Below are 13,377 nucleotides of genomic sequence, written 5' to 3'. Positions count from 1 at the left end.
CACCGCCACGAAGATAACCCCTGCTCGCGGCAACGAAGATAGCCACGCTCACCGCAGCTAGAGAAAATCCCGCACACAGCGACAAAGACCAGCGCAGCTGAAAATAAATAAAATTACAGAGAAAAATAGAATGTCTGTACGTGTGTAACTGAGTCGTTTGCTGTACAGCAGAGATTGGCACAACCTTGTGAATCAACTATACTTCAATTGGGAAAATGTTGGAAGATACATTAACACTATAATTGCATATTTTATTTTGGGGGGATATTATTTAACCTTTTAAATACCCTATTTACGTAAAAAAACCAATACTTGCCGTGATACGTAAAGTACAAAAGGGCACTGAATCTCCTTCTAACCCTGTTTCAAGTGACCCTACTTCTTGCTTAGGAGAAAAACCTATCTTACAAATTTCTCCTGTGTGTTTCCAGAGTTATTCTGTGAATACACAAGCATTTCTGTGCTGTGGGCCGTACTTTTGTCTGTTTCTATTTCACAGTGCATTGTGGAGATTGCGTCATATCACTGAAGCAAGCACCTCCTCATTCTTTTTTATTGCAGCATAGTATTCCATTTTGACTCATGTAACCTGTCTCCCATGGATGAGAATTTAAATCATTTCTGCCCCTTTGCTCTGACAAGCAGTGCTGCAATAAGCAGCCTTGTCCACTATTCTGTGTGTGGGGGAGGAGATCTCAAGAATAGCTCCCAGGAGTTATGCGCACATTTTAGAGAAAAGAACAGGGAAGCTCTGCCGGCCGTTCCCATTCAACACGTAAGAGGGGTAGCACCTACTCTCAAGTTTCAGCACTTTTGGGGAGGACCACGTTCAAGAAGGGCCTTCATTCTCCAGGACAACAGAGCCAAGAGGGCAGGCTCCAAATAGCTAATCTGGCAATAACGGTCTCCCGAGACCAGACAGGCAGGCAATTGTACCAACGCGGTGTACGTAGTTGAGAAGTGACTTGAAAGTAACTGGGGTTGGTAGCCATCTGCCTGACTACTCTCACTCTTTCACATGTATGGGCGTTTCTGGATCACCTTTCTCTTAAGAGCCAACGCTTCATTCTCCCCAGGCTTCGGGACAGCACAGCAGCCAGCATGCCTCCCGCTCACTTGAGGGGCTTTCGCAGAAGCGTGGGCCTTTCTTTCCCTTAAAGCTCTCACGTTCGTCTCCAGGCCCATCTGGCTTTGAAGAAAGATGTCTCCTTGCCTTTGCCTCTGTCCACCAATAGAAGAGAGCTTGTTCTGCTTGATAGTTTTTAAAAACATAAAGACATTTTGATGACTTGTGAAATCCAATTTTTCATTTTACTTGGAAAAAAAGACTTTATTTCATCAGCTCACAAGCTTTTTTATACCACTCTCAGCTTGGAGAAATTCTCTATGCTGTTCACAAGTTTATTCTTCAAAGCCCAGAGCAAGGACTCTGCCACCAGTAGATATATTGATAATTAGTAATGATAATCAAACTAGAATACCTACCTTTGACTGTGTGGATCACAATAAACTGTGGAAAATTCTGAAAGAGATGGGAATACCAGGCCACCTGACCTGCCTCTTGAGAAATCCGTATGCAGGTCAGGAAGCAACAGAACTGGACATGGAACAACAGACTGGTTCCAAATCGGGAAAGGAGTAAGTCAAGGCTGTATACTGTCACCCTGCTTATTTAACTTATATGCAGAGTACATCATGAGACATGCTGGGCTGGATGAAGCACAAGCTGGAATCAAGATTGCCAGGAGAAATATCAATAACCTCAGATATGCAGATGACACTACACTTAGGGCAGAAAACGATGAAGAACCTAGCCTCCTGATAAAAGTGAAAGAGGAGAGTGAAAAAGTTGGCTTAAACCTCAACATTCAGAAAACTAAGATCACGGCATCCAGCCCCATCAGTTCATGGCAAATAGATGGGGAAACAGTGGAAACAGTGACAGACTTTATTTTTTGGGTTCCAAAATCATTGCAGATGGTGACTGCAGCCATGAAATTAAAAGACGCTTACTTCTTGGAAGGAAAGTCATGACCAACCTAGACAGCATATTAAAAAGCAGAGACATTACCAACAAAGGTCCATCTAGTCAAGGCTATGGTTTTTCCAGTAGTCATGTATGGATGTGAGAGTTGGACTGTGAAGAAAGCTGAGCGCTGAAGAATTGATGCTTTTGAACTGTGGTGTTGGACTCTTGAGAGTCCCTTGGACTGCAAGGAGATCCAACCAGTCCATCTTAAAGGAGATCAGTCCTGAGTGTTCATTGGAAGGACTGATGCTGAAGCTGAAACTCCAATCCTTTGGCCACCTGATTCGAAGAACTGACTCATTTGAAAAGACCCTGATGCTGGGAAAGATTGAGGGCAGGAGAAGGGGATGACAGAGGATGAGATGGTTGGATGGCATCACTGACTCGATGGACATGAGTTTGAGTAAACTCCAGGAGTTGGTGATGGACAGGGAGGCGTGGTGTGCTGCAGTCCACGGAGTTGCAAAGAGTCGGACATGACTGAGTGACTGAACTGAACTGACCATGTCTTGAGAATTTATTGCTTTATCATTTCATTCTACAATCCTTCCCCCTCCCATGTTTATTTACTTTTGGGTGCATCGGGTCTTGGTTGCGGAATGCAGGCTCTTCGTTGCAACGTGCTGGCCTCTCTCTTGTTGGCCGTGAGGGCTGCCGAGCACATGAGCTCAGTCGCTGTGGCACGTGGGCTTCTCTGTTGCAGAATGCGGTCTCTAGGGCACGGGGCTTGTTGCTGTTCGGCATGTGGGATCTTGGTTCCCCGACGTGGGATCAAACCTGTGTCCCCTACGTTGGAAGGCAGACTCTCAACCACTAGACCACTAGGGAGCTCTCTCATTCTACAATCTTGTGAAATTAAACTCCTACTCTGTGTATGTTGCAGAGAAAAAAGTGAGGCCTGATTTAACAGGGGGTTAAATTATGCTTAAGCCCCCACAGCGAGTAAATAGTAGAGAATCTGGATCTGGGTCAAAAGCAAATATTCTGGAATATACGATAGCTCTGATCCTCTGCCAGGGGTGATGCTGCCTCCTGGGCAATTGGACAATGTCTGCTGACGTCCTTGGTTGTCACGCGGGGTGGAGGGGGATCTGGTGCTGGTAGCTGGTGTGTACACGGCAGGGATGCTGCTAACGTTGCTCAGTGCACTGGTCAGCCCCACAACAGAGACTTTTGCAGCTCCAAATGTCAGAAGTGCCATGTTTGAGAAATCGTGTGACGTATGAGCAAGTCATTCAAACCAAAGCATTTCAGACTGGTATGCATATCCTCTATTTTTCTGGGAGCCATAAATTCAAATTAAACACAGTGTAATCAACATGATATGGTATGAATGGTATCAACTTGAATGGTATGAATTTAAGATAATGTGACATAAAATATTAAAAATATCTGATCACAAATTTGATATATTGTGCATTTCCTCTCAAACTAAAAATTGGTCCAGAAACACAGTTTCAGAGCTCTCACGGTGAGGGTGTATGGTATCAGAGCTGTCACGCTGAGGGTGTATGGTATCAGAGCTCTCACGCTGAGGGTGTATGGTATCAGAGCTCTCACGCTGAGGGTGTATGGTATAGCCACATGACAACACCAGGGAGCTGGCGAACAGGAATGTTTTGGTGCAAATCCATCCCAAACAAACGTTTGCCCTGTACTGAGGACTGAATGAAAGAGTGGCGTGCAGACTTTTATGTGCCTGCAGCTCCATAAGTATGTTTGATTTGTCTCAACCTATAGAGGTTTGTTCTACAATATCATTTCACCAATACTCTAGGGCTTGCGCATAATTCTTCTCAGAAATTATTCCTCAGATAATTTGCACTTATCAAACTTGTAATTATTCCAACAAATAGGAAGTTGCCTTTGAATGAGACCATTTCCAGAGCATACAAAGCGGGTGATGTTAGATTGTTCCCATGTCTCGGTCCCCGGCAACGTCTGTGAGCATCTGGAGGCGGAAAGCGTTTGCTCTTTAGTGCCCGTGATTGCCATTGTCATGAGAGATGCTGGAGGACATCGGATCGCCCAGCCCTCGCAGCAGATGCCCGCGGGGATGCCGGTGCTTTTCAGACGCTCCTTGACTGCTCTTTGTTCGTTGGCACTGTGGCAGGAGTGACGACTCAGAAGCCGCGCTGGTGGAGCGCTTACTGGCTCACCTGGCACTTCTCGGTTCAGCACAGGAGTCACTGTGAGGTACAGCGTGTTTCTCTGAAAATAAAAAGGGAGACTGTCGAGCAGGGGTTGGCACACTTTTTCTGTGAAGGGCCAGCTACTCACTGTTGTAGGCTTTGTGAGCCAGACGGTCTCCATCGCGATGACTAAACTCCGCCCTGGTGGTGTGAAAACAGCCATCGTAGACAACAGACAAGTGAGCGTGGCCGTCTGCCAATAAAGCTTTATTTACAAAAGCAGGCAGGGGGCCTTGTTTGTCAGCTCCTGGAGGAGGAAATGACAACCGGCTCCAGTATCCTTGCCTGGGAAATCCCATGGACAGAGGAACCTGGTGGGCTACAGTCCATGGGGTTGCCAAGAGTCGGACATGGCTGAAGTGACTCAGTACGAAGTAAAGCGTTAAGTATTTAAAGACTCAGATATGAACAGATAGGTATAAAGAGATACTTGAAGTGTAGCCGAGAATGCTAACTTCCACGACCCAATCCTCTCTCTTCTTTAAGATCAGACCTTTATACTGTTGAGGCCAGCAAGGTCTCCTCTTCAGTATATCTATATCCCAGTCTCCCTTGCCAAAAGGAGTCATTCTTAAAGTGAGAGCAGAAAATATAAATGAGGCATCTGGGAATGCTCTGTAAAGAGGACTCATCTAACTAGCTGAAGCTATTTTGCATTTGACCTTTCTCTCTTTTCATGCCTGGAACAAGGGAAAGATGGTTGGAGCGAATGTGGGCATTTTGTGATTAAGAGGGTAAATCAAGAACCTATCAGAAACCGTAGCCTCTACATCTACAAGCCAATGAAACAAAGCCTGCAGCGCTGACCTCTGAAGCTGTTATATGAAAGAAACAACCTTTCTATAGACTTAGGCCGATGTTGAAATTGAGTCTGTATCTCCTGCATAACTAAAATTCTGACACATGTTGATAACAGACGCATAGTGCGGCTTACAAATACTAGACGTGACACTGCGAGCTATGACTGTTTTAACCGTGAAGAGGCAGTACTTCTGATTCAAGACCTTGTCCATCCAGATCTGATGGCCAGTCATGAGTCTAATGCTGACCTTAGGTAATTACTCTTTCTAGACTTCAGTTTCTCCCCTCCAAAATTGGGATAAAAATATTACATGGCTTCATGGTATTGTTGAAACACTTCAGTATGACAGCGGATGTATAAAGTAACTGGCAGATGCTAAGTACTCAGAACACTATTCATTATCAACGCTATTACTGTTACTACTATTATTTTGTTGATCTGGTGAATGACTGTTCACTTCTTTGAAGCAAGGATGTGTATGAGAACAGTTGGTGATGACTTTTTCCCAGCCTCACTTTTCAGGTGTCGCCTTTATCACTAGAACAATACATGGAAATCCACCCACCATCTTGGGGTTTTTAATAGTTATTATATGTCTGACAGAGTGCTGGGTGTGGGGTTCTCAAGATGAGTCAGATAGTTCCTGTCTTCTGTGGGCAGTGGCAAGCCGGGCAACAATTAGATGTAATTATCAGGTGGATGATGGAAATATGAATGGAGGTCAGCGGGAGAAACAAGGTGCTCAGCTCTACACTGCCGAACGGAAATGGTCTGAAACTCTAGAGGAACTGGGTGTGAAATGTGAGTAATGAAGAGGGGGGGCTGGTGCAACGTCATTAATAACTAAGGATAATAGTAAGAAAACGTTAAGCCTCAAAGAAAATACGAGCCATGGTTTTCCTTTCTTCCCTCCGTTGCCCCTCCAGCCGCCCCTCCCCGCTCCGCGGGCGCCTTTCTCGGCCGTAGGAGGAGCCGCTCTCCGGTTTCTGCTCGGGGGCAGCCAATGGGCGGCGGCTGTGGAAGAGCGGGAGGAGAACACTGAGCTTGGGGCGTTTCTTTCCCTGATTTCCTCTCGGCCCGGGTCGGCGGCTTCCTCCCGCCGAGGGACGAGCCTGCGCTCCGCTGCCGTCCTCAGGTGTGGGGCCCGCAGCCCGCCTCCGCCGCTCCCGGGCTGGGGCAGCGTCGGCTCCGTGTTCGCACGACTGGCCTCGGGGTGTCCCCAGCTCGGGTGCTTTTCTCTTAGCCCTGCTCGCATCTTTGAAATCCTCCTTTTGTGCAACTCTCGGTGGACACCTAGTCTATTTCAGGGTGGTAACTGTTTCCAGCTGGGATCCTGACAAACTCGGTTGCCAGCAAGGGTGCGATCGGAGGGACTCGGGCCAAGTGTGACGCAATAGGGAGGGCTGGTGACGGCGGAGAACAGGCTCTGCCTGCCCGCGCCGTTGAAAATGCGACTCCAGTTGCGTCAGATCTGATTTATCTGTGGAAGCCGAAGGTGCACATTTTAAAGGTTGTTTGTTCGTTCTTTGTTTTTGGCTGCGCCATGCAGCACGCAGGATCCTAGTTCCCCAAGCAAGGACTGAACTCACGTCCCCTGCGTTGGGAGAGTGGAGTCCTAACCTCTGGACGGCCAAGGAAGCCCCAAAATACACATTTTAAAAGAAGAAATGTTCCTGTTTACAAAAATGCTCTGTGGGCCAAAGAAAAAAATATGTTTAAATTTGACCTGTGGCTGCTACTGCTATAAACCTAGAGCGCTGGTCATCAGGGGAACAGATTGCACCTCACTAGTGCTAACGATTGTCACCTCATGCCAACACAGCACACGTTATTTTGTTTAATCCTTTCAACAACACCAACTTGAGGGAGGTTCTGTTTTCCTGCTTGTATGGAGGAGGGTGTGTGTGTGTGTGTGTGTGCGCGCTCAGTCACTCAGTTGTGTCCAACTCTTGCGACCCCGTGGACTGTAGCCCTCTGTCCACAGGATTCTCCAGGCAAGAACACTGGAGTGGGTTGCCATGCCCTCCTCCAGGGGATCTTCCCGACCCAGGGATTGAACCTGCGTCTCTTTACATCTCCTGCATTGACAGGCAGGTTCTTTACTACGAATGCCACCTGGGGGGACCCACTAGCTAATAGATGATTTCTGGAGAGGTCTACGGGCTTCCCTGGTGGCTCACACGGTAAAGCATCCGCCTGCAAAGCAAGAAACCTCGGTTCTCTCCCCGGGTTGGGAAGATCCTCTGGAGAAGGGAATGGCTGCCCTCTCCAGTATTCTTGCCTGGAGAATTCCATGGACAGAGGAACTTGACAGGCTACAGTCCGGAGAGAGGTCTAGGAAATGTTTGAAATTATAGGCACTTTTAAATATGCACATGTACATTTTGCTGAGGAGCTATGCTGTAGCTTTCATGAGTATCTCAGATGGAGAACCACAAAAAACGAAGCCCATCTGTCAGGGTGTTGGACAGAAAATTAAAAAAAAAAGCCAGACCCACTAGAATGGCTACAATAAAAAAAGATGGAAATAACAAGTGTTGGTGAGGATGTGGAGAAATTGGAAAGGAACCCTTATATGTTGCTAACGGGAATGTAAAATGGTGCAACTATTTTGAAATACAGTTTGGAAACTTTTCAAAAATTTAGTACAGAGTCACCACATGAGCCACCCATCCCGCTCCTAGCCATATGCCCAAGAGAGCTGAGAACACTCATCCAGACAGAAACCTGTACTCAGACGTTCATAGCAGCGCTGTTCACAGAGGCACAAGGCGGAAACAAGCCAAACGTCTGTCAGCTGATGGACGGACAGATAAAACGTGGACCATGCACATAACTGAGCATTATTTAGAAGAATCAAGTACGATAATGCCACAATACAGAAGAACCTTGACAACAGATGCTGGGGGCTGTCCTGGTGGCTCAGTGCTACAGAAGTCACCTGCCAGTGTGGGGGACACAGGTTTGATCCGTGATCCGGGAGGATCCCACATGCCTCAGGGGAGCGACGCCGGTGCGCTGCAGCTGTTGAGTGTGTGCTCCAGGGCCTGGGAGCTGCGACAAGAGAACGAAAGTCGCTCGGTCGTGTCCGACTCTTTGCGACCTCATGGACTATACAGTCCACGGAATTCTCCAGGCCAGAATACTGGTGTGGGTAGCTGTTCCCTTCTCCAGGGGATCTCTCCAAGTCAGGCATCGAACCCAGGTCTCCCATAACGCAGGCGGATTCTTTACCAGCTGAGCCACAGGGAAGCCCAAAAATACTGGAGTGGGTAGGCAGTGTAGCCCACCAGGCTTCTCTGTCCATGAGATTTCCCAGGCAAGATTACTGGAGTGGGCAGCCTATCCCTTCTCCAGCGGATCTTCTCAACCCAGGAATCAAACCAGGGTCTGCAGCATCCCAGGCGCGTTCTTTACCAGCGGAGCCCCCAGGGAAGCAACAGAGAAGCCGCTGTGATAAGAAGCCCACACACCACAATGAAGAGCAGCCCACTCACCGCAACTAGAGAGAAACCCATGCAGCACTGAAAACCCAGAAAACATCACGCTGGACTGCCCTGGTGGTCCAGTGGTTAAGAATCTGCCTGTCAATGCAGGGGGCACGGGTTCAATCCCCGGTCTGGAAAGATCCCACCTGCTGTGGAGCAGCTAAGCCCATGCACCACAGCTACTGAAGCCCCCACACCCTAGAGCCTTTAAAAAGAAAACATGCCAAGTGTAAAAAGCCGGTCACAAAAGACCACCTATTGTATAATTCTTTTTATAAGAAATGTCTAGAAAGGAGGGAAATCAATAAAAACATGACATGTTTATGAAGGTTAGAAAAATCTGTGTCCCTTATTCACTAACTCATCTGTCCGTCCATGCACCAACACGGCCTTGGACACCCACAGAGCACGCTGTACTCTGCTGAGACGTGAGGATAAAAAGGTATAGTCCGGCTCATTCCTTCCAAGAGCTGATAGCTTTGTTGGGGAGAAGACTTTAAACAAACAAACAGGTGAACGAGAAGCTGCAGCTGGGACAAGTGTAACAAGTGAGAAGTGAGTGGTGGTATGAAATTATCGATAACCTGAAGAATCTGGCTTGGTCCTGGGGTAAGGGCATTCAAGGAAGGCATCTCAGACTCCAAATCTGGAGGTGAGATGGGATTGGAGGTTGGAGGGGGAACGAGACGGCGTTCTCATCAAGAGGCAGCAGAACGCTGAGCGAGACTCTGTGGCAGGAAGTGGCCTGGGCCACGGGGAGAAGGCCTGTGTGATGGGGCCAAAAGGTGAGCCAAGGTGGTGAGAGAGCAGCCGCAGGCCAGAGGCCGGCGCCGGGCCAGGACGGGGCTCTTGGGGTCTCAGGTTAAAATGTGTCCCTTCAAAGAGGTACACTGAGGACTTCCGGGAGGTCCGCTGGTCACCTTCCAATGTGGGAGGTGTGGTTCGACCCCTGGTCCGGGAGCTGAGATCCCACATGCCTCAGGACCAGAAAACCCAAAAAACATGAAACAGAAGCAATATTGTAACAAACTCAATAAAGACTTTAAAAATGGTCCACATAAAAATGTCTTTAAGAAAAAGGTCACTGATGTCCTGTGTGTGCCCAGTCACTCAGGTGTGACCCAGTGGACTGTAGCCTGCCAGGCTCCTCTTTCCACGGGATTTTACAGGCGAGAAACACTGGAGTGGGTTGCCATATCCTTCTCTAGGGGATATGCGAGACCCAGTAGACTGCAGCACACCAGGCCTCCCTGTCCATCACCAACTCCCGGAGTTCACCCAAGCCCATGTCCATCGAGTCGATGATGCCATCCAACCATCTCATCCTCTGTCGTCCCTTCTCCTCCTGCCCTCAATCTTTCCCAGCATCAGGGTCGTTTCCAATGAGTCAGCTCTTCACATGAGGTGGCCAAAGTATTGGAGTTTCAGCTTCAGCATCAGTCCTTCCAATGAACACCCAGGACTGATCTTTAGGATGGACTGGTTGGATCTTCTTGCAGCCCAAGGGGCTCTCAGGAGTCTCGTCCAGCACCGCGGTTCTTTGGCGCTCAGCCTTCTCCATGGTCTTTACCACTAGGTGCCCCAGCATCTTAGAATATGACTGTATCTGGAACCAGGCCTGTTGCAGGTGTGATTAGTTAGGACGAGGTCGTACTGGAGAAGGGTGGAGGGGCACCTAAGACAGACACACAGAGGGCAGACCGTGCAATGATGCAGACGGAGCCTGGCGTGATGTGGCTGAGGGCCCGGGGTCTGCCAGGAGGGCAGGCCCGCTGGGGAGAGGCGAGGAGAGCCTCTGCACAGCGTTCAGAGCGGCCTGCCCAGCCGGCCCTGCACTCTGGACTTCTAGGCTCCAGAACTCTGCAGCAATACCCTTCTGTTGTTCTAAGCTGCCTAGTTTCTTATACTTGTTACAGCGTCTGCAAGAAAGTAGGTCATTATAGCGAATAGAATTGGGGGCTTTTGTCCCAGGAGTGTGGGGAAGACTTCCATGGCAAGAACTGAAGCCAGGTGGGGAGGGGAGTGGTCTGGCTACACTGGAAGACGCGAAGGAGGCAAGAGTGCATGCGCTGAGACTAGTTAGGTGACTGAAGGGGACTAGTTAGGAGCCTACAGGGAGACTAGTGAAGAGTTTGGTTGCCCAGGAGAGACGACGGTAATTTGGAACAGGGATTGAGGCTTCATGAGGAAGCTGAAAGAATGGACCTGTGTCCCTCATGTGAGCGAGACACAGAGGTGTGTCAGCGAGAGGTGGATTCAAGACTGCTGGCTGCTCAGTTGGAGGAGAGTGGTGCCAATCACTGGGCTCCGGGGAAGACAGACTCCACAGGGTCTAACAGCGGACGGAGATCTGATACAGTGAAACGAGCCTGCACAATAAAGCCCTTTTTCTTTACAGGATTGGAATATATACACCCTGCAATGCCTTTTATCTTCACTGAATAAAGCTTCTGGGTATCTTATATAAATCAGCACAGGGAAGTTGACCTCTTTCTTATGAATGACTGCCTGATAATCCATTGTAAGGATGTGGCTTAACAATTAATTGTAAACCTTTGTTTATTTACTTGGCTGTGCCAGGCTTTGGTTGTGGCATGGGGAATCTAGTTCCCTGACCAGGGATCAAACCTGGGCCCCCAACAGTGGGAGCACAGAGCCTTAGCCATTGGACCATCGGGGAAGTCCTGGCTTAATTTATTGAACCAATCTCCTATTGAGGCATTCAGGTTGTCTTCAGATTTTAAATTGTCTGATGGCAGGATTTTCACATTTTCAAAAACCTTGACCCCCTAAAAGAAATATTTTTACACGGACAGCCAGCATGCACATATATAACCCAAGCACACACACATATATACACAGCACATATATATTTATCAGAACTTCTGTAAACAGTACTTACCCTTCCCATGTGCTGTGTGCTCCATTCCATGAAGAAAGTGCTGATTGCGACCTGCTGCTGGCTCTCACCACCTCCAGGTAGGTCACAGCCTGCAGTTTGAAGAACACCTTCAGCGCGTATTTATTAAAGGAAGAGCAAAGATGCTTACGAGTTATTTAAACCTTACAAAGTGGGCTGGGAACGATTGTTCTTCCCGTTTTTCAGATCTCAAAAGTGAGGCCCAGAGAGGTTGGACAAGTTGTCCAAAATCACAAGCTAGCATGTAGGGGTGCCACGCTTCAGATCCCGGCCGCCTGGCAGCAGTTTATTTTCTTAATCATCAGCTTACAGTGCTTCCTCTAGCCTTAGGACTTGACATGAGACAAGCCAAGTACTTAGACATGCACAGTGCTAAGTAGCCTAATTCGGGTTTTACCCTATCTTCCTTGGGGTACGTCTATCCTTTACAGCAGTCAAGCAGCACGAGGTGAGCGTACACCGCTGTTCACACACTTGATGACTACAGAAACCAGTCAACAAGTCCCCTAGCAGCTCAGCATCAGCAGGACACACCCAGAGCCCCGAACCCCCAACCCTCTGAACTGTAGGGAGCAGCACTGAACTGTAGGGAGACTCCAGAAGCACTTCTGATTCAGACGGAGTGTGGGGCTCCTCTGTTATTTATTGATTTCTCCCCAAAGTTATCAAGTTCTAAAGCCTAATTATTGGTGTACTAGCGGAGACGTTTGGAGAATCATAAGCTCCTTTAGCTAATGCATGGCATATGTCGGAGGGACCCGGCTAATTCACATATCTGTCTGCACTGTTAATGGAGAAGGTTACATGCCAATTATCTAGGCTTCAATCAGCCCGTGTGGATATAATAGAGGCAGTGTTCACACACTTGACGTGCCACATTCCTTCTCCAGCAGAAGCAGCTGGGCCAGATAAAGACCACTGGGGTTTGGATATTTAGGAATCTCCTCCACGGAACGCGGGGACGGGGACTAGATTGCTACATCAACGGCAGGTATCTTTAACCCGGTTTCTTTTGAAAAAGCTTGGGGTTTGTACTTCACCGGTCTTTAAACATTTCCTGTTCAGGCTTGTTGGGTGGGTGGGTGGAGGTGCTGAGGAAGAAGACAAGAGACAAAGACACAAATAGCTTAACCGACAAAGGAAAGAATAAGAGGAAGGGGCGAATGGATTCCTATAAAATAACCCACATGCACTGTCTCGTGCCCAGTGTTAGAACTGAGTAGGCTGAGGCATTTCCCCCTTAAGATTTCAGCCTCGTGTGTAAAAAGAGATACATATGTATGTGTGTGTGCATGTACATGTCTATATATTTCACCTGCATTTCTTCCTTTTTCTTTTTTTCATTTTCGTTTGTTTCCCCCTCTGCTTCGGAAACTGGCCTAGAAGTGCTGTAATCTCATCAGAAAATGCTGCTTCCGGTGGTATTTTCAACCCAGGAACAGAAGCAAGTGTCCGGAATCACTGGAGAAAGCCCCAGGTCTCCCGAGAGCCGATCGCGACTTTTTGTTGGCTGGGAGCACGCATCAGTGATCAGGCAGTTAAGGCGGCAGATGTTGCGGGTGTTGGGGGAGGGAGGCAGATACCTGAGACTGCGGCCGCCTTTCCTACCCTTCCCTCGCCTCCCTTTCTCAGATCACCGTATTAACACAGCGCTGCTCCCCACCTGCCTAAGGTCACACAGCCCGACACAGGCACGGCTGCAGACAATCCACGCAGCCAGTGCTAGGCCCTGCCTCCCAGGCTGCTTCATTATCCCGCTGACATTACCCAAATACTAAGGCAGACTGCCATACCTTAAAAAAAAATCACCAACAGCTAATAGACACCAGGCAGATCCATACGCCAGCCGCTGTTTTGTGTGCTGTTTCAGCCCAGCGTGTATTTTTTCCCACCCTCCCAGATGAAAATACAGTAATTAACTCCATGCGGTGGGGGGATGGGGGAGG

At 48.4% G+C, this 13,377-nt stretch overlaps 1 long non-coding RNA gene across 2 annotated transcripts; it reads right to left on the bottom strand.

Moving 5' to 3' along the window:
- Positions 1 to 1,302: 1,302 nt before the first annotated feature.
- On the bottom strand, positions 1,303 to 13,337 carry LOC147359959 (uncharacterized). Of its 2 annotated transcripts, none has more exons than XR_015138820.1 (3): positions 13,225 to 13,337; positions 11,414 to 11,502; positions 1,303 to 4,240 (listed from the first exon to the last, which is right to left on the bottom strand). It is a non-coding gene; the product is annotated as an uncharacterized LOC147359959 (long non-coding RNA). The 2 variants fall into 2 exon arrangements; XR_015138819.1 differs by lacking the exon at positions 13,225 to 13,337 and adding an exon at positions 12,747 to 12,878.
- Positions 13,338 to 13,377: the final 40 nt, after the last annotated feature.

This window comes from Bos grunniens, chromosome 13 (genome assembly GCF_055505025.1).
Source record: "Bos grunniens cultivar Pamir isolate PY7600 chromosome 13, Bosgru_T2T1.0, whole genome shotgun sequence".
Lineage (NCBI taxonomy): Eukaryota > Metazoa > Chordata > Mammalia > Artiodactyla > Bovidae > Bos > Bos grunniens.
This window is presented reverse-complemented; position numbering and strand designations above follow the sequence as displayed.